The 18,978-nt window shown below is 45.4% G+C and overlaps 1 protein-coding gene across 4 annotated transcripts in view; it reads left to right on the top strand.

Moving 5' to 3' along the window:
• The window catches only part of RNF144A (ring finger protein 144A), a 118,656-nt gene that overhangs the window by 15,811 nt on the left and 83,867 nt on the right, over positions 1-18,978 (top strand). For all 4 annotated transcript variants that reach the window (XM_041755241.1, XM_041755240.1, XM_041755242.1 and 1 more), the window contains one exon: positions 12,057-12,254. The gene's annotated coding sequence lies outside the window, so the exon portion shown is untranslated. The remainder of the gene's footprint in view (positions 1-12,056; positions 12,255-18,978) is intronic.

Genomic DNA, 18,978 nt, shown 5'->3' with positions numbered 1-18,978 from the left:
ACACTGCCTTAGTCTTTGCTTATCTGAGAGTGTTTTTGTTTGTTGTTTTTTTGGTCTTACTTTTGAAGGACAGTTTTGGTGGAAATAGAATTTTAGGTTGGTATTTCTCTTTCAGTGCTATAAATATTTCACTCTGCTCTCTTCTTGCTTCTATAATTTCTGAAGGGAAGTCAGACCTGATTCTTGTTCTTTTTTTTTTAATAATAAATTTATTTTTTATTAGTGTTCAATTTGCCAACATACAGAATAACACCCAGTGCTCATCCTGTCAAGTGCCCACCTCAGTGCCTGACACCCAGTCACCCCCACCCCCCACCCACCTCCCCTTCCACCACCCCTAGTTCGTTTCCCAGAGTTAGGAGTCTTCCATGTTCTGTCTCCCTTTCTGATATTTCCCACTTATTTTTTTCTCCTTTCCCCTTTACTCCCTTTCACTATTATTTATATTCCCCAAATGAATGAGACCATATAATGTTTGTCTTTCTCCGATTGACTTATTTCACTCAGCATAATACCCTCCAGTTCCATCCACATCGAAGCAAATGGTGGGTATTTGTCGTGATTCTTGTTCTTGCTCCTGTCTTGATACAGCGTTTTCTGCCCTCTCTGGCTTTTTTCAAAAATTTCACTGTGTCTTCGATTTTTGCAATTGACTGTGATATGACTAGGTGTACGTTTTTGGGGTATTTATTCTGCTTTATGTTCTCTGAGCTCCCCGAATCTGTAGTTTGTTGTCTGTCTCAACCATTCTTGCTTCAAATATCTTTTTTTGCCCTGTTCTTCCTTCTCCTTCCAGGATTCCTATTATGCATATGTTATATAATTTTAAATTATCCTACAGTTCTTGGATGTTCTGTTCTGTTTGTGGGGTTTTTTTCTCTCTCTTTTTTTTTTCTGTTTGTGTTTTAGTTTGGGAACTTCCTGTCAAACTCTCTTCAGGCTCCCTGCTTTTTTTGCTGCCTGTGCTCAGTCTGCTGGTGAGCCTGACAAAGGCATTCTTCATTCTTTAGCAAGGTTTTTACTCTACAGTTTTATTTGATTTTTTTTCTTTAAAATTCCATCTCTCTGCTGATATAACCTGTGTGCTCTTGCAATTTTGTCTGCTTTTTCCATTAGGGCCTTTAACACGTTCATCATAATTATTGTAAATTGCCTGTCTGATAATTCCAGTATCGGTGTCCTGTCTGAGTTTTGTTTTGATGCTTGTTGTCCTTTTAGATTCTGATTTTTCTTGCCTTTTAGCATGCTTCGTGGGTTTTTCATTGCTGTATTGGGTGTGAGAGCTAAGGTGAAAGGTCTCTGGTGTGAGGTTTTGCATCGTAGATCTGGCTAGAAGCTGAATTGTGTTCATTGTTTGCTGACACTGAAGGCGTGAGAGGCTTCAGTTCCTCTAGGGTCCTGTTTTCATCTCCCCTCTGGGTCTTTGGGGTTTTCTTCTTGAGTAGGTCCATTTCAGCTGTGCTCATTGTGATTGTATGGGACCTTGTTAATGGGCCATAGTGTAAGTGTCAGGGGCAGGAGAAGATTCTGTGCTCTTAGGATTAACCCTCAGTCTTCTAGCAGGCCAGTGCACCCAGCCTGGTCCAGTGTTTCTAAGCTATTTTGTCCCTCCTGGGTGAGCTGAGGAAGATGCATGGCTGGAGTCAGGTCACTCCCCTTCCTTGGGGCCTGCCGGATGGGTCTGTGTCATGGGGACTGCTCCCAGAATTCTTCACTTGATAACTATTCCCCTGTCCTGAGCTGAAAATGGGCTTTTCTGGCCTCTTTGCTATGAGAACGGTGGGATTCCTGGGAGTGGGAGTGGGGAAGGGTCAAACCCACAAAAATGTAGGGGCTCCCTCAAGACTGTGGCTCCTAGGGGTTTCTTTTTCACTCTTCAGCTAGTTCGTACTCAGCCCCCAGCAATTCATGAAAATCCCCAAGCAGGTGTTCCTATCAATGGTGGCCCTGATATTCTCCCCCTGGTGAGCAGATAGATCGTGGCTGTGACTCTCTTTGTCTCACCTGTCTCCAGATTTTGGAGGATTGGGTTGCCCTGTGACCCATTTTCTGATGGTTGCAAGAAGTGCTGGATTGTTGGTTTGTCCAACATTTTCTTGGGAGGATGTGACCAACAGCTTTCCTGTACCGTACATGTTAAACAGGAGCTGAAGCCTCAAACTCCCATCCTCAGAGTTTTATGCCCACATGTGCTCTGCTTCCTTCCTCTTGTTTGGTCATCTACAAGTCCTATGACATGGCCATGGTAGTGGTGTGGGCACCGATGGGCACAGGGCTCTCCCTGCAGCGTGAAGCCACCCAATTTTGTGTTTATGGACTTTGACTTTCCAACCTACAAGTAAAATGTAATAAGTCCTCTATTCCCTTCCAGCTTTGACTCTAAATTCTGTTTCTTATAGATGACTTAGAATAGCTTGCAAGGTACTGTGTAGGTCGTGTGTTCAGAATTCTCAGTTGACTGATAACCTTTGCACCATTTAGCAGAAAATAATTATCTGGATAATCTTTGCATGGATTGTTTCACTTCTCTGTCATCTATGGGCCATGATATAATTGGTTTCCAGATATTAGGCCTTCAAATATTTGTGAAAAAAAATTACAGTGAATGACTGGGATAGAATATTTCCAGGAAATATTTGATTTAAATGTTAGTGTTTAAAAATGAAGTATAAAAGACACCAGACACAGAAGGTCACTTATTGTGTTACCGCATGTGCACGGGATAGCCAGCATAGGTAAAACCACAGAGACAGAATGCAGATTGCCGGTTGCCAGGAACTGGACAGGGGGAGGGGTGGCAAATTCCTGTTTAATGTGTAATGTGTTTTATTTTGGGGTGATGGAAGTATTTTGGAACTGGAAGTGCTGATTGCACAACATTGTGAACGTAGTAAATGCCACTGAATCGTTCACTTTAAAATGGTTAATTTTATGTTATGTGAATTTCACTTCAATAAAAAATATATAGTACATTAAAAATTCAAAAATCTAGCAGTGCAAAAACTCTTATAGTGCAAATCAATTCTTTCTCCTGCCCCAGGCATTTAGCTGCCAATCAGTTTCTTTCAAGTACTTGTGTCCCAGCCCCCTCACCTCCCTTTTTAAATGGGAAATACTGCATATTGCTTTTTGCTACTTAATCTGGAGATGGGTTTTTTTTTTCCTTATTGGCACATAAAATCTACCTTCTTCCTTTTCAAACTGCATAGTCAAAGGAACTATTACTAAGTTCTTTAAAGTTGGTGTATGTTTTATCTCACCATTCTAATTTTTTTCCCCCTTCGGTCATCCCTCTACTATAACAAGCTTCTTATTTTGTGCCTAATTCAGTATCCAGTTGGGTAAATCAGTCAGCTCTTTGTGTGAGCAGGTTTAAAGCTAAAAATCAGCTTCATTTTTATGAGTCATTTCTCAGAATCAGGAATGATGGTGGAATTCGCCAAATGCCTTTTATCACAAGAGAATTTTTAAAAAAACAACTCTCTTAATTAATTGATAGTCAATGAGCCAATGAATTTGTTCCATAGCTAATTTCACAAATGTCTTCATTACTGGAGAAGGTATTTTATTTTCCCCCAGAGAAGACAAATGTGGAATAACTAACTGCAGGACAGCTCTAAAGGGATGCCTGTGGGGCCTTCTGTCCCCCAGCGTGCATGACCATTAGTGTACAATGCCTGTAGACAGAGATGGCTTTCTTGAAGCAGGACAAGACCTCTATTCATATTAAAGTCAAACAAATCGCATATGCGAAAATCTCCACTTATCTTGGCTGTTCCAGCTGAAATACATAGAACTATGTTGATTTGGGGAATAGTAACTTGCATGTTGGGCAGCAGCTAAAAGAAATTGTCAACTTGGAAATGGAAAGACTGGGGAGAAGCAGGATTGCCTTTGGATTACTTTGTGTCTGTGTGTAAGGAGTTATAGGTAAGTGGGGGGTTTCGTGAGCACAGTTCTGTGCTGATGACTAGTTGGCACCACGTCTAAAAGTGCATTCATTGTGGAGAGGAGAGAAAGACTAGGAGAAGGAGGAGCTTCCATTAACTAATCCCTGTGGAGATGTCAGAGCAGGCCCTACACCAAGGATTTGCATTGCGGATTTAGGAATGCAAAGCAGGGGGGCCTTTTTGTGGGATTTTAATGCAGAGTTGCGATATGTTGTACTTACTGTGATTTTTCATGAGGCCAAACAAAAATAATAATTTTTTTCTCATCAAAGATCTTTAGCTCAATGGAGCACCTGGGTGTCTCAGCAGTTGAGCATCTGCCTTCAGTTCAGGATGTGATCCCGCAGTCCTGGGATCAAGTCCCACATTGGGCTTCCTGCGTGGAGCCTGCTTCTCCCTCTGCCTCTGCCTCTGCCTCTGTCTCTCTCTCTCTCTCTCTCTCTGTGTGTCTCTTGTGAATAAACAAAATCTTAAAAACAAAAATCTCTGACTCAAAAAAAAATCTTTAGCTCTAAAAACTGAGAGTTATAAATGCAGAAGTTAAAAAAATCCATTAGGAATAAAATGGAAAGTAAAATTCCCTTTAGTCTAAATTGATTATCAACAGGTTTTTCCTTTTTCTACATTCTTCTAGAAAAATTATGTGTGAGTGTCTTACTTAAATTTATGTTTCCAAATTGGGTTGTTGTATAAATTGTTTTGTGTTATGTCTTTTTATTTGCCATTGTGTTGTAGACATTTCTTCATACCAGCCCCTCCAGGTTCAGCTCATTCTTGACTTGCATGGATAACACTACAGTATTTATTCACATTGTCCCTCTTGATGGACATTTCAGTGGCTTTCTAGTGTGGCTCTTACAAAGAATGCTACCAAGAATATGTTTTTACATATGTAGGAAATATTTTTGACAGTCTATCTGTAGAGTAAATACTCAGGGTGGCACATGTGGGTCAAAGGTGTACATGTGTTTTATATATGTACCTTTAAAGATTCATTTATTTGAGAGAGAGAGCAAGCGAGTGGGGGGACAGGCAGAGGGCTCCATACCCAGAGCAGAGCCCCATGTGGGGCTTGATCCATGACTCTGAGATAATGACCTGAGCCAAAATCCAGTCAGATGCGTTAACTGACTGAGCCAGTCAGGCCCCCCTGCATGTTTTATATTGGGAACTATTTCCAAATAATTTTATAAATGACACCCATTATTATACTCCTAAAAAGTAAATGAAAGTTTCTATTACACCACACTCAACAATACAACAATATTGAGTTCTTGAACAGCAATGTTGAATTTTTAATCATTGTTGATCTGATGGCATCTTTTTTCTTACTTAGTTTTGAAGTTTGCTTTGGAAGGTCTGCCCTGCTTCTGGGTTATAAATAATTTAGGCTTTTTTTTTTTTTTTTTTTTTTTTTTTTTTTTTTTTTTTTTGGTAACAGGTTGTAGTTTTACCTTTAGGCATTGTTAGGAAACAAGCCTGATTTTTTCCCAGTTGTAGCCTTTGTCCCAGTGCTAGTTAATGAAGCACCGGTCTTTCCCCAATCATTTGGAGACAACGCAAAGAAGTATTTAAAGTATCATGTAGAAGATGCCGAGGGGGAGAAGGGTGCATGCAGGAGCTCTGCTCTGGATGGACTCAGGCTGCCCCGACCGGTTCTGACCACAGACCAGGGATCTCCTGTCCTCTCTTGCATGAGCACAGCTCTTGTGCAGCGTCTATGCTCTTGCCTGTGTTGCACTTGCCACTGAGTCTGCCATCATATCTGTCACTGTGGGGTTGATACCTCTTTCTCCTCCTTGCTGCTTCTAGATCACTGCTTCTCTTCTTCCCTAAACATCCCTTGCTCCTTTGAGACATGCGCATCAGCCTCCCATCCCTCTTTCCCTCTTGTTTGAGTCTTCTGACCTATGCCCTCCCCCCATCCCTCCTCTATGCCCCCTGAGGATTTTACCAGTATATCCACTGCTTTTGCCATTTGTCTATCTACACAGGAAATCATTCTGAAACTGGAATCCTGTTTCTCCCTAGACCTGCTTTCCAATCATCTTGTCTTCCATCTGATGTCTCCTGCCTATTTCTGGAGGAATACCTCGTGATTGTGACATCTGGACATCCAGCACCCACTCTGATCACCATCCTCCCTCTAGTTTTTTTTGTACTGGGTCTTCAGAAACATTTGTCCCCACTGGACCATCAGCCCTGTTTCCTTTTCGGTGTTCACTGCCCCCTTACGTTCTCACTGCCTTTCCTTCCATGGTTACCTGGCAAAACCCAGCTTTAGCTAAAACACAGTTTTCTGCTACTGTATGCTAGCCCATGAGCTGCTCCGTGGGGCTGGGGGATGCTCATCCTGGCCCCTTGCCTCCCTGTTTCTGACCACAGTGCTCCCTCAGCAGGGTCCAGCAGCCCTGAGGTTTATGAGTGTATGTATGTGTATATATATAATGTCTGAGTGGATGTATATATGCGTGTGTATAATACCTGAGTGTATACATGTATATATGTGACATCTGAGTCTATGTATATACATATAATACCTGAGTGTATATGTATAATATGAATATATATACATGTGTGTATATAATATCTGAGTGTATATATGTGTGTATATAATACCTGAGTGTATATATAACAACTTCTAAAGGTTTTGGCTGCTTATCCCTAGTCCTATTTTTTTAGTGATTCCAGCTGTTTTTTGGTGAATTAATTTAACAAGGAATACCCTTACATGTAGCTCTTCAATAGGACCCATTTATGTATTGGCAGATATACAGTTGGTGAAAGGAATAAATGAGTGGAATAACTTCTGCAATGCATGTTTTTGTACCAGATTGGCTTTTTCAGGTTATCCCAAATAACCAAGTCTTCTGCTCATAATTTGATGTACTGCCTATGTTCATATAAAGGAGTGAATTCATGAAATTATATTGAAATGAAATTGAAATTACCACAGGGGCATACTCATGAGATGAGAAGATTCATCCCATGCTTTAGTATATCATATTTACTTCAAATGATAGGCTACCTCAAGTGACAGAAACTACTAAAAGTAGTTTTTTCCTTGGGCACTTAAAGGGTAATGTGTGGATATGAAGATTTGTACAACGTGTGAACTCCTTGAGAGCAAGGCCATATCCCACCCATTTAAAAAAAAAAAATGATTTTATTTTTTTATTTTAAAGGGTGAGGGCAGAGGGAAAGAGAGAATGTCAAGCAGACTCCCATCTGAGCGCAGAGCCTGATGGGAGGCTCAGTCTTAGGACCTGGAGAGCATGACCTGAACCGAAATTACGAGTCAGGTGCTTAACTGATTGAGCCACCCAGGAGCCCCACATCCCATCCTTTTTTTTTTTTTGGTGATCTCTACCCCTAGCATGGGGCTTGAACTCAGGACCCTAAGATCAAAGAGGAAGCATATCAAGAGTCTCCCGCTTCTCTGAGCCAGCCAGGCGCCCCACATTCCATCCATTTTTGTAGCACTCCTACCCAGTATCTCAGCAGATGGTAGGAGTGAAAAAAAAGGTTGATAGCGGAATATTTACCATTGGTGTTTCGGCTCCACCACGACATGTGCATTCCTGGTGCTCTGCGGCACTGTGCGCTAACAATAGCAGGGCTTGTGGGGAAATGTCAGGACAGGGACCGACCACTCGCACTCCCTGCAGCCTTGTAGACAGGGCATTGCGAAGAGCAGAGCTCGCCACCGGGTAAGTGAGCGGCGGCTGGAGGCTGCCACGGCCCGCACTCCGCGTGGACAGACAAGCCACCGTGGGCAGTGCTGCAGCACTATCACTGCTGCCTGGTTGTTGCGCTGGGGCAGTGCAGGTGCAGGCCAGCTCCCTGCCAGTGGGGCTCCGGGGAAGTGAGGTCAGGGGGTTTTGCAACCTGCCAACAACCTGAAAGCCACAGGGGCTCAAGGCACACCCTCTGGGTCGAGAGCTCTGCATGCAGCCTCCCTTTATAACTCTTGTTAAAAGGCAGCTAGAAAAATCTCCCGTTGCCTGAGCTCCAGCTGAGCAGAGAGCTTTTCCTTCCTGCTGAAGATGATAATTCTATCCACCGGATCTTCTTACCTGGGAAAAGTGGCAGACGCAGGTTGTAAGAGAGACTGTATTCTGTTGTGTTTTGTTGGAAGGGTGTGAATTTATTGCCAAGTAAAGGCAGAGAATAGATTTGCAAAATTGTGACCAGGTTTTCTGGAGGCCGTGTCTGGATGCGTTCAGGACCGAGGAGGTGCTGCTTTCCGCAGGTGAAGAGGCTTGCTGTGTGCAAGAGCCAGCGGATCTGGGGCAGGTGCAAGTCTCAGCCCTAACGTGGAAGGCTTTGCACCCAGGACCCCGGTCCTGAGCAGTGCAGGGGAGTTCCCTGGCCCAGGCCGCGTGTGGGAACGCCTGCCCTGTGAGGCAAAGCGAGGAAGGAATAGCTGCGGGTTTAGCCACTGGGTCGTATCTCATGCCTATCAGATTTAAGCATCTGCTGCTCTCTGATGCCCGCCCCTCTTTGAAGGGACGAGAAAAACGGAATTGATTTTGTTCTTTGCTCCCTGACCATACGCCTAAAAATAAGTCAAGTTCAAATATTGGTGTTATGTCCCGAGCAGACGCTGTGCTTGAGAAGAGTTTAGGAAATTCAGGGGCTATCTTGCCTTACTTTTTAGAAAATTTTTTCCAGTGATGTTTCTCTCTCTCTCTCTCTCTCTTTTTTAAGTTTATTTGTTTAAGCAATCTTTACACCCAACGTGGGGCTTGAACTCATAATCCCAAAACCAAGAACCACACGTTCCACCAATTGAGCCACCCAGGTTTTCTGATGTTTCTTTTTTAATAATAGTTTCATCGAGGTACAATTCACTATTTTAGAGTATAACTGACCCTCAGACAACATAGGTTTGAACTGCACGGTCCACTTATACGCAGATTTTTTCTCAATAAATATATGCAGTTCTGTGAGTGTATTTTCTCTTCCTCAGGATTTTAACAGCATTTCCTTTTCTCTATGGTACTTTATAAGATTACACTATGTAATGCACCTAACATACAGAATTTGTGTTAATCGAATGTCAGATGCTTTTATGTGATTAGTGGACATTTGAATATCTTTTTTGAAGAAATGTCTATTCCGACTTTTGCCCACTTTTGACTTGGGTTATTTGTCTTTTTACTATTGAGCTGTGTGGGTTCTTTATATCATCTAGATAGATACGAGGTCCCTTTGGGTGTAGGTTTTGTATGTATTTTCTCTTCTGTGGGTTGTTTTTTACTTTGCTGGTGGTGTTTTTGGCCACACAAAATTTTATTTTATCTTACTATTATTTTTTAAAAGATTTTATTTATTTATTCATGAGAGATAGAGAGAGAGAGAGAGAGAGAGAGAGAGGCAGAGACACAGGCAGAGGGAGAAATAGGCTCCATGCAGGGAGCCTGATGCGGGACTCGTTCCCGGGACCCCAGGATCACGCCCTGGGCCGAAGGCAGGTGCTAAACCGCCAGGCCACCCAGGGATCCCCAGACATACGAAATTTTAAATTTTATTATTTTTTTTATTGTTTGTGCTTTTAGTGACATATCTAAGAAACTGGTACCTAATCTAAGGTCACAAAGATTTACTCCTATATTTTTCTCTTAAGTGTTGCATAATTTTAGCTCTTACGCTGAGGTCTGACCTATTGTGAAAGGTATAAGGTCGGGACACCTGGATGGCTCAGCGGGTTGAGTGTCTGCCTTTGGCTCGGGCCCTGATCCCGGGATCCTGGATCGAGTCCCACATCGGGTTCCTTGCGGGGAGCCTGCTTCTGTCTTTGCCTTTCTCTCTCTCTGTGTCTCTCATGAATAAATAAAATCTTAAAAAAAAAAAAAGAAAGGTATAAGGTCTGTCTTGTGACTATTCTTGGTGTGTATTTGCTGAAAACACTGTCACTTACCCTTTAAAACGTCACGACATTCTTGTCGACAGTCAATTACCCATTAATGTCTGGGTTTATTTCTGGACTGGTCCATTCTAACCCAGTGATCTGTAGGTCTGTCCTTAGGCCAGTGCCACACCATCTTTTTTTTTTTTTTTTTTAAAGAATTTATTTATTTATTTTTTCTTGGAGTTCAATTTGCCAACATATAGCATAACACCCAGGGCTCATCCCATCAAGTGCCCCCCTCAGTACCCATCACCCAGTCATCCCAACCCCCGCCCACCTCCCTTTCCACCACCCCTTGTTCATTTCCAAGAGTTAGGGGTCTCTTATGTGCTGTCTCCCTCTTTGATATTTCCCACTCATTTTCTCTCCTTTCCCCTTTATTCCCTTTCACTGTTTTTTATATTTCCCAAATGAATGAGACCATATAATGTTTGTCCTTCTCCGATTGACTTACTTCACTCATCATAATACCCTCCAGTTCCATCCACGTCGAAGCAAATGGTGGGTATTTGTCGTTTCTAATGGCTGAGTAATATTCCATTGTATACATAAACCACATCTTCTCTATCCATTCATCTTTCGATGGACACCGAGGCTCCTTCCACAGTTTGGCTATTGTGGACATTGCTGCTATAAACATCGGGGTGCAGGTGTCCCGGCGTTTCATTGCATCTGTATCTTTGGGGTAAATCCCCAACAGTGCAATTGCTGGGTCGTAGGGCAGGTCTATTTTTGACTCTTCGAGGAACCTCCACACAGTTTTCCAGAGTGGCTGCACCAGTTCACATTCCCACCAACAGTGTAAGAGGGTTCCCTTTTCTCCGCATCCTCTCCAACATTTGTGGCTTCCTGCTTTGTTAATTTTCCCCATTCTCACTGGTGTGAGGTGGGATCTCATAGTGCCACACCATCTTGATTACTATAGCAGCTTCTTCTTCTTCTTCTTCTTCTTCTTCTTCTTCTTCTTCTTCTTTTCTTCTTTTTGACATCAGGGAGCATGACTCCTCCAATTTTGCATTTCTTTTTCATTGTTCTTGTGGCTCTTCGAAGTCTCTTAGGTTTCTTTCTTTCTTTTTTTTTCTTTTTTTTCTTTTTTTTATTTATAGAGATGATGCAGAGAGAGAGAGAGAGAGAGGCAGAGACACAGGCAGAAGGAGAAGCAGGCTCCATGCAGAGAGCCTGACGTGGGACTCGATCCACGGTCTCCAGGATCACGCCCTGGGCTGCAGGCGGTGCTAAACCACTGCGCCACGGGCTGCCCGTCTCTTAGGTTTCTACCTGAATTTCAGAATCAGCTTGTCAATTTCCAAACAACAAGAAAAAGGAGAAACTGGGATTTGAAGGGACATTACATTGAACCCGAGGATCAAGTTGCTATCCTAACAACGTATCTTCCAACCCGTGTGCGCAGAATGTCTGTTTATTTAGGTCTTTGGATTCTTAAACTGATGTTCTGGTAGTTTCCCCTGTACAGGTCTTGCACATCTTTTGTTAAATTTATTTGTAAATATCGTATTCTTTTTGATACTGTTCTAAAACAGGTCTCTTCTAACAGCATATTTTAAAAAATCCATTCTACCCATTTCTTCCCTTTGATTGGAGTGTTTAGACCATTTTATATAATTACCGATAAGGTAGAAATTATGCCTACTGCTTTGCTGCTTGTTTCCCATGAGTCCTGTGTCGTTTCTGTTCCTTTATTCCTCTGTTGTACCTACTTTTATGCTAAGTAGTTTCCAGTGGACAATGGTAATTCAGTTGTTTATTTTTTAATATATATTTGAATGATTTTCTTAGCGGGGCTACCTTAGGGATTACAATTAACATAGTCTTGACTTATTTTTAAGCTTGTCAGTGGACCCGAATCTGTCCCTAGAAGAATCCAATTGGGAGAAATCTGATGACTGTGACTGGGGGAGGACAGAAGGGAACACCTTCTGAGAATGATCTGTGTGGATTGGTTTATCTGTTAACTGGTGGAATTTGGTTTTTCCCACAAACCTCTCCAGTGAACTCAGATACTTCCCAAATATTTGATCTGATACAATTTTTAGTAATCATATCAAGAGCCTTCCCTCCTGGCCCGGAGATTTGAAAGGTCAGTTCTGGGGTGATTGGAGGTCAGCACGGTGGTCCTCGCTTCCTCCTCCTGCAACCTGCCGTCTGAGCTGTGCTCTCCTCACGTTTCCCAGGTGCCGAGCACCCTACGGGGTCTGCTACGCTCCCGATCCCCAGGTCTAGAGGGACCCCAGTGCCCAGGACCCTGTCCCACGGCTCCTTATGGACGGCCTGTCATGAAGAGAGGAACGAGCTGAATGCACAAAAGCCCATCAGGACACCAGGATTTGACCAGAAGACAGTTCCTCTCCTCCCCTCAGGACTTCTCGGAGGTAATTTTGAATTTGGAAAATGAAGGCTTGAAAACTTTCGTTTAGGACTTAGTAGAATCTCAGCCAGTGGGAAGACTATCCCACTGCCTGGGTGGATTTTCCTCTACCTCTTGAGCTACATCATGTTAAGCAGTTACCGAGTATACTTCTGAATTAATTTTAAGGATGATTCTTGACATATTATGTTAAGCTGTTATAGTAATTAATATTTTATGAAGATTTCCACACAGGTCCTCATTTACTGCTTATAGCAAGCTGTGGGGTTGATATTGCTAGTGTCATGTTGTACATCAGGAAACAGGTCTAGAAGATGTATGCAGGGTCTCACTGATTCATTAATTCATCGAGAACCTAAGGGCTGTGCTCCTGCGTTGTGCCAGATGCCGTTTTATTTATTTATTTATTTTTTAAGATTTTATTCATTTATTTGAGACCTAGAGGAGAGAGAGAGTGAGAGAGAGAGGGAGACAGAGCACATGGAGGAGGGGCAGAGGCAGAGGGAGAAGCAGGGAGCCTGACGTGGAGCTTGATCCCAGGACCCCGAGATCACGACCTGAGCATAGGGCAGCTGAGCCACCGACCGAGCCACCCAGGTTCCCGCCGGGTGCTGCTCTAACTCAGGACACACAGTGAACAGAGCAGACACAAACCCCTGCTTCCATGGTTTAGTGGTGGTGTGAGTGGAGGATGGGGGTGGGGACGGGCACAGAGGCCACAGGCAGCTGACAGCGTGAAGAAGGAAATTACATGTTTCATGACAAGGCATGAATATTGTGGAGGAAAGGAAAAGTAGACCAAGTTTAGGAGGGTGGGGCAGGTGACAGTTTTAAAGGGAGTGGTCAGGAAGGCGTCAGTAAGAAGTTGACGTTTGAACAGGGATTTAAGGAGTTGTGCTAACTAACCACTTAGCGTCTGGGACGAGAGCATTGTAGTTAAAAGGAAAGGAAGGTGCAGAGGTCCACGGGCGTGTTGGAGAAACACCAAGGAGGCAGGGCGGCTGGAGGGGAACCAGGTGGTCAGGAGGTAGCAGGGATCTGAGCAGGTCTATCTGCAGGCTGTTGGGGAATTCTAGATTGGATGATGGGAAGGCAGTGCCGGGTACTAAGCAGAGAAGGGACAGGATCTGCATTCCATTTTAACAGGCTCGTTCTGGCCTCTGTGTTGATACAGCATGTAGGGGGTGGGGGATGAGGATAGCCAAGGAGACCATTTAGAGGCCCATAGAGAAATCCATTATAGTAATTCAGAGAAGACATAATGGTGGCTTGCTCCACTGGTGGCCGTGGAAGTAGTGAAAAGTGGTCACATCGGGATACATTTTGACGACAGAGTCCTTGAGACGTCCTATGGGTGTGGGGTGGTGATAGGAAGGGACAAGTCTGTAGGTACATCAAGGATTTTAGCTGGTGTAAGTAGACAGAGTCGTCACCCGTGAGAAGGGCAAGTCCGCAGGTAGAGTTGGGGTACAGAGAGGGATTAGAATTGAGTTTTGAGCACTTTGAGGGAGTCTAAGAGATGTGGAGTGACGGAGGTATATAGATCCTCCTGCTGAGGCCTGTGATCTGAGCTGGAGTTTAATGGGAGCCTTGGGCCTGTGGACGGCCTTTAGAGGAAGAAGATCAGATGAGATCCCAGGGAAAGGAGGGTTTTGAGGCCGGGGCCCTGGGACATTAGTAGCCCTAAGAAGAGGAGGAGACAGCAAAGGAGACCAGGCAGGAACAGCCAGAGATGTACAGGGAGACCGAGCGGGTGGCATCTGGGAAGCCTCATGAAGTCATTTAGGAGCCAGGGGCTTACAAGCTGATGGTCCAGGTGGGATGAGCACTGAGAGTCCTCTTGGGTCAGCGCCGTGCGGGTCCTTGGTGGCTCTGGTGAGAAGAGTAAAAAGACACGGGGGTCTGGTGACTGTGGCAACAGAAAAGCGCCGTTGGAGTGGGTTCAGAGGGACGGATGGAGGGGAGGGGTTGGAGAAACAGATTGTTGACAACTGTTTTGAGAAGCTTTGCTGCCAAGGGAGCAGAATATGGGGTGGTGTCTGCTGGGTAACGAAGGCCAAGAGACTTAATTTTCAGCGGGAAGCATTAGCATCACACTTGCATGCTGGTGGCAGTGAGTCAGTAGAGAGTGAAAAATTGATAATGCAGGGCGGGGGGTTGTGGCAATCGTTTCTCGAGCCGGTGAGAGGTGCATCTGTGTACACGCATACCTGCTTGAGGAGGCAGGCAGGTAAGTGTGTGGGGTGGGGGATAGGCCGGTGAGATTCGTGGGTGCCCAGGCGTGCCGCTCACTCAGCAGGCTTCTTCTGATTGCTTATATTTTCTTTGTGAAATGGGAGACAGGGTGGCCAGCTGAGAGTGCTGCGGTGGAGGAGGGGTTGCACATTTTGGGAGACAGGGGGAGGCGTGAAGAGCCCTTTAGCACAAATGGTCACATCAGTATGATCGTGTGTTTCTTTAGACAGCTCCGCTAGGGACTCGAAGGCACCCAGTAGGTCAAGAATTGAATTCTTGTTTGGCTGAGCAGAGATGGGGATGGGGTGCAGAGTGAGAGGGTGGCCTGAGGTGACCGGGTGTATGCAGGAGGCAGGTGGCCCTGGGCGGACGGATCTGCAGGCGGTGATGCAGGGGGTAGCGAGGAAGAGCCTGGGCTGGATGGAGATGGGTGGAGGAGGTGCTGAGGAGGGTCAGCACTGTCCGGTCAGGGGTCCTGAGTGGTTAAGGGACACAGGTGCTGGGCTGCAGTCACGCAGGGACCCTGGGTCGGGGGGCTTCTGCAGGCCCTGGCTCCTCGTTACTCAGCCTGGCTTCTGCTGTTGGACTTCAGAGGGGCTGCTTGAGCCGTCCTGCAGAACCCCAAACTGCAAACCCGAGCAGCCACGAGGCCCCTGGAGTGATGCTGGGAGTGTCCTGCTCCCAGCACATTGCTTTGCTGAGGCAGAGGGAGGTGTGCGGAGGTGTGCAGGCCCTCCTCGCCACAGAAAGGAAAGAGGAAACGTGGACGTTGACATTTGCAGCTCCCCCTCCCCTTCTTCACATGCCTTGGAAACTATGTGTGTGCTCACCTTTTGTTTTTTAACCTTAACCTTAACACTTGAGGGTTACTGCATCTACTTGCGCAGTGCACGTACTGGCGCAGAGGCCCAGAGCGTGTGCTCAGGTGTGCGGGAGCCGGCACCGCTCCCTGGAGAAGAGGCGCCGCGAGGCCGCGTGCAACCGGCCTTTCTTCCTGCCCACGCGCACCTCCCAGGACGTTCTGTTCGGGAGTCTCTGTCTCCAGCAAATTCCGAGAGCTGGGAAATGGCTTCACAGTCACAAAAAATTCATGTTGAAGAGGCCAGAATGCCAGAAAATGACATTCCAGCACAAGCAGAGATATTTTTAAATGTTTGGGATTTATAAAGAGAAACAGTCTTCATGGGATCTAAACCTCCCCCGATTCACACTTCTGTGATTGAAGTAGCTAAATCTGAAAGATAATTCTGGTTGGTTTTTTCCGTCCAGTGGAGAGTGTCATTGGTGGGAAAAGGTGTCCTGGGCCGAGAGCCCCCCCAGCCGCTCCCCCGCCCCCCCGCCCGGGGCCTTGGCCGTGACCGGGGAAGGGCTGGCACTGACCGCGTGCCTCTGCTCAGCCCGGGCCGGTGAAGCGTCAGGGCAGAGGGCAGAGGGCAGAGGGCAGAGGGCAGAGGGCGTTCAAAACACTAACGAGAACCCAAAACCCCAGTAGCCTGCTCCTGCCTGTGCCGTCGGTTCCAGAGCAGCCGAGGGGGTTCAACGAGCAGTATTTTTAGTAAATGGCAAGTTAAAGATGCTGTTGTGAGCTGCTGTGGCTGGAAGCTCTGTGCAAATCAGTCCTAGCGACCGCATTTTCCACTTAGCTCCGTCGCGTTGCCCTTTCTTTGTATTTATTTTTGTTCTCTTCTCCTCGTTTGTTTGAGAGCTTGGGCGGCTCTGGTATCCCTGCTGCTCTGCGGGCTCCGCAGGCGGCGGCGTGCGGCCTGGGCATGACCTGAGGGGCGCTCTGGGTTTCCACCTGCCGGGCGCGGGGGCTGGAGGGGCGAGAGGGAGACTGGGCGCGTTCCTGGGAGCACAGGCCTCTCTGGACGGTCAGCGGCATCCGGGCTTGGGGAGCATCCGTCCGTGCAAGGCCATGTGCTGGGGCCTGGGGGGGCGGGGGATGGGGGGTGCAGAAAGGGGAGGCGTCTCAGCGTTACTGTTTTCCTTTGACTGATGTTCACGAGCTGACCACGTGGAACTCCAGTCCCAGTCCCAGAACGGAGGCGATGAGGAGTGGCTGCTGAGCCTGGGAAGTTGCCCTGGGGACTGGGACGGGGACAGTGGGGGAGGACAGAGGTGTCAGGAGCCACTGTGGGCCAGAGCCTGAACACCCGGAGTTAGCGTCTATCCTGGGGCTGGTGGGGAACCATTAACATTTGTGAAAGGTAGTGATAGGATTTTTTTTTTTAAAAAAAATGTGTCCTGGATGGATGCATTGCAAGCTGTTGTGCTTCCAATACTAAGAGAAGATTGGAGGCTGCCAGAAGAGTTGAAAAGCAAAAGTTTGATCATGTGACCTAACAAAATTAAGGGAAATCCCTCCCCATGATTTTAAAAACATCCTACTTTTTTTTTTTGTTATTCCTAAAAGCCTAACACCAGAGCTTCGTAGACACATGCCTGCACAGTTAGCAAAGAAATCGCGTGCCTTCCCTTGTACTTAGAGTTGCATAAATAACTGATGATCCTAGCTACCTGTAACATTGCTTGATTAAATATCAATGAGGAAAACCATTAGCATCGGGTCATTGTAATTTATTATAAAACGGATAACATAACTCAATTACCTCAATCTCATTTTCATTCTGACTTTACTGGTTTTAATAATTGATTTTATGAGTGTGTTCCATAATTGATTTCTAGTGTCTTAAAAAGTACCAGCCCATGTTTTTGAATTTAATAATAAGGGGATAGCAAGGAAGTCTGATTGGCTGATCAGTTTGGCAGTGAAAGGGCCTTTGTCTCTTAAGTTATTAGAACAACTTAAATATGCACAGGCCTGCAATTGAAGCATTGTTGTAATAAAATCGTGCATTGGTAAGTGCGTAGTGGAAGGTACATTAAACTGAAAGGTGCATTAAAATTTATATTTTTTCAAATTCTTTCTGAATATGTTGGTTTAAACAAGGTGCCTCTCAGAGAAAAAGTAATGAGTGCAATTAAGACATGTCTTCAAAAAAAACAAAAAACATGTCTTCAGCCTTAGTGCACAGTTTTGATGCACTTCCCAGAAGTTGGGCCTTGAGTGATTGATGATTAATGTCTTGGTAATTCGTTTTCTTAGGGATGAGGTGGTTTCCCAAGCTTTTCTTTGGTAGGAAGATCCAGTGATGAAACTGTTGGCCGATCACTAAAACGAGCTGTTATTTTATTATTATTTTTGCACTTTATTATTATTATTATTCTTTGCACCTCTTCCACATGATTTTGGCATATATGTGGAAGAGGTGCCAAAAAATCGTTTCATTTTCATATACACCATCTGTTCTCAGGTATGTACTTAATGTTCAAAATTATCCTGAACGGGTGCTGCACGGGCACCTGAAGATCCCTTGAGCCCCGGTGGTAACCGTGCCCAGCTGTGGGAGGGGCCGTATATATTGAAATCTAACGAGTTACCTGCAGAGTTTAGGACTACCACTGTGGAGACCACGAATGGGCAGGGTTGGTGTGTAGGGGAGGGGGGGTGCTAGTGGGCTTTGGGCATCTGTCCCCAGAAGGGATGGCCACACAAGGTGTCCACACAGTACTGTGCCCTTTTGTTCTGGATCCTCTTTGTCCAGTGCAAGTGCAACACCATGGTATAAGCTGACGTGAACACCAGAGAACAGAACCTTATCACCGCGCCCTCCCCGTCCCTAAGCAGGAAAATCAAACGCAGCGTAGGGTTTTGAAAGATTGGAACGGAGAGCATTCTGTGATTTCTTCACCGGATGAGTAAGTGAATGTGAAGATTAACAAGAAACAGGATGTTTTGTATGTAAATTATTTCAAGATGGGGAAAAAGTCATATTTCATAATCTTTGAAGAGGGTGCTAGCCTGGAGAAGGCATTTTGCAATACTTTTTAAATAAAGGAATCAAAAAAGCTTCCAGTAGACTAGAGAATAAATCCAAAGTGCCTGGTCTGCAGAAGATTCTTGTTCCGTTGTAGGACAGGATGTGGAGGCCGGCCTCTAAACTAAGGATCATGAAATCATGGATGTTAAGAGCTGGTATTGGGGTTGAATGTGGACTTCTGGAGCCTAGAGCTGCGTCTCTAGGGGTGGAGATGGAGGCGTGGGGAGCCTGGGGATATCGTCCAGGCCTTCTTCCATTCAGAGATCTGGCCACCAGCTCAGCTAGACCATCCATGCTCTCTTTAAATTCATTGATGGTGATTCGACAGTGGTCTTTTTTTTTTTTTTTTAAAGATTTTATTTATTTATTCATGAGAGACCACAGAGAGAGAGGCAGAGACACAGGCAGAGGGAGAAGCAGGCTCCCTGCGAGGAGCCGGATGAGGGACTAGATCCCAGGACCCGGGGTCACGACCTGAGCTGAAGGCAGATGCTCAACCACTGGGAGACCCAGGTGCCCAACGGTGTTCTTTCTGAATCCCTCCAGGATCTGTCTTTGCTCTTAATCTCAGACTTTGAGTTTTCAGAGTTTACCAGGTAAGCTGGCTACTTA

This window comes from Vulpes lagopus, chromosome 5, assembly GCF_018345385.1.
Source record: "Vulpes lagopus strain Blue_001 chromosome 5, ASM1834538v1, whole genome shotgun sequence".
Taxonomy (NCBI): Eukaryota; Metazoa; Chordata; class Mammalia; order Carnivora; family Canidae; genus Vulpes; species Vulpes lagopus.
This window is presented reverse-complemented; position numbering and strand designations above follow the sequence as displayed.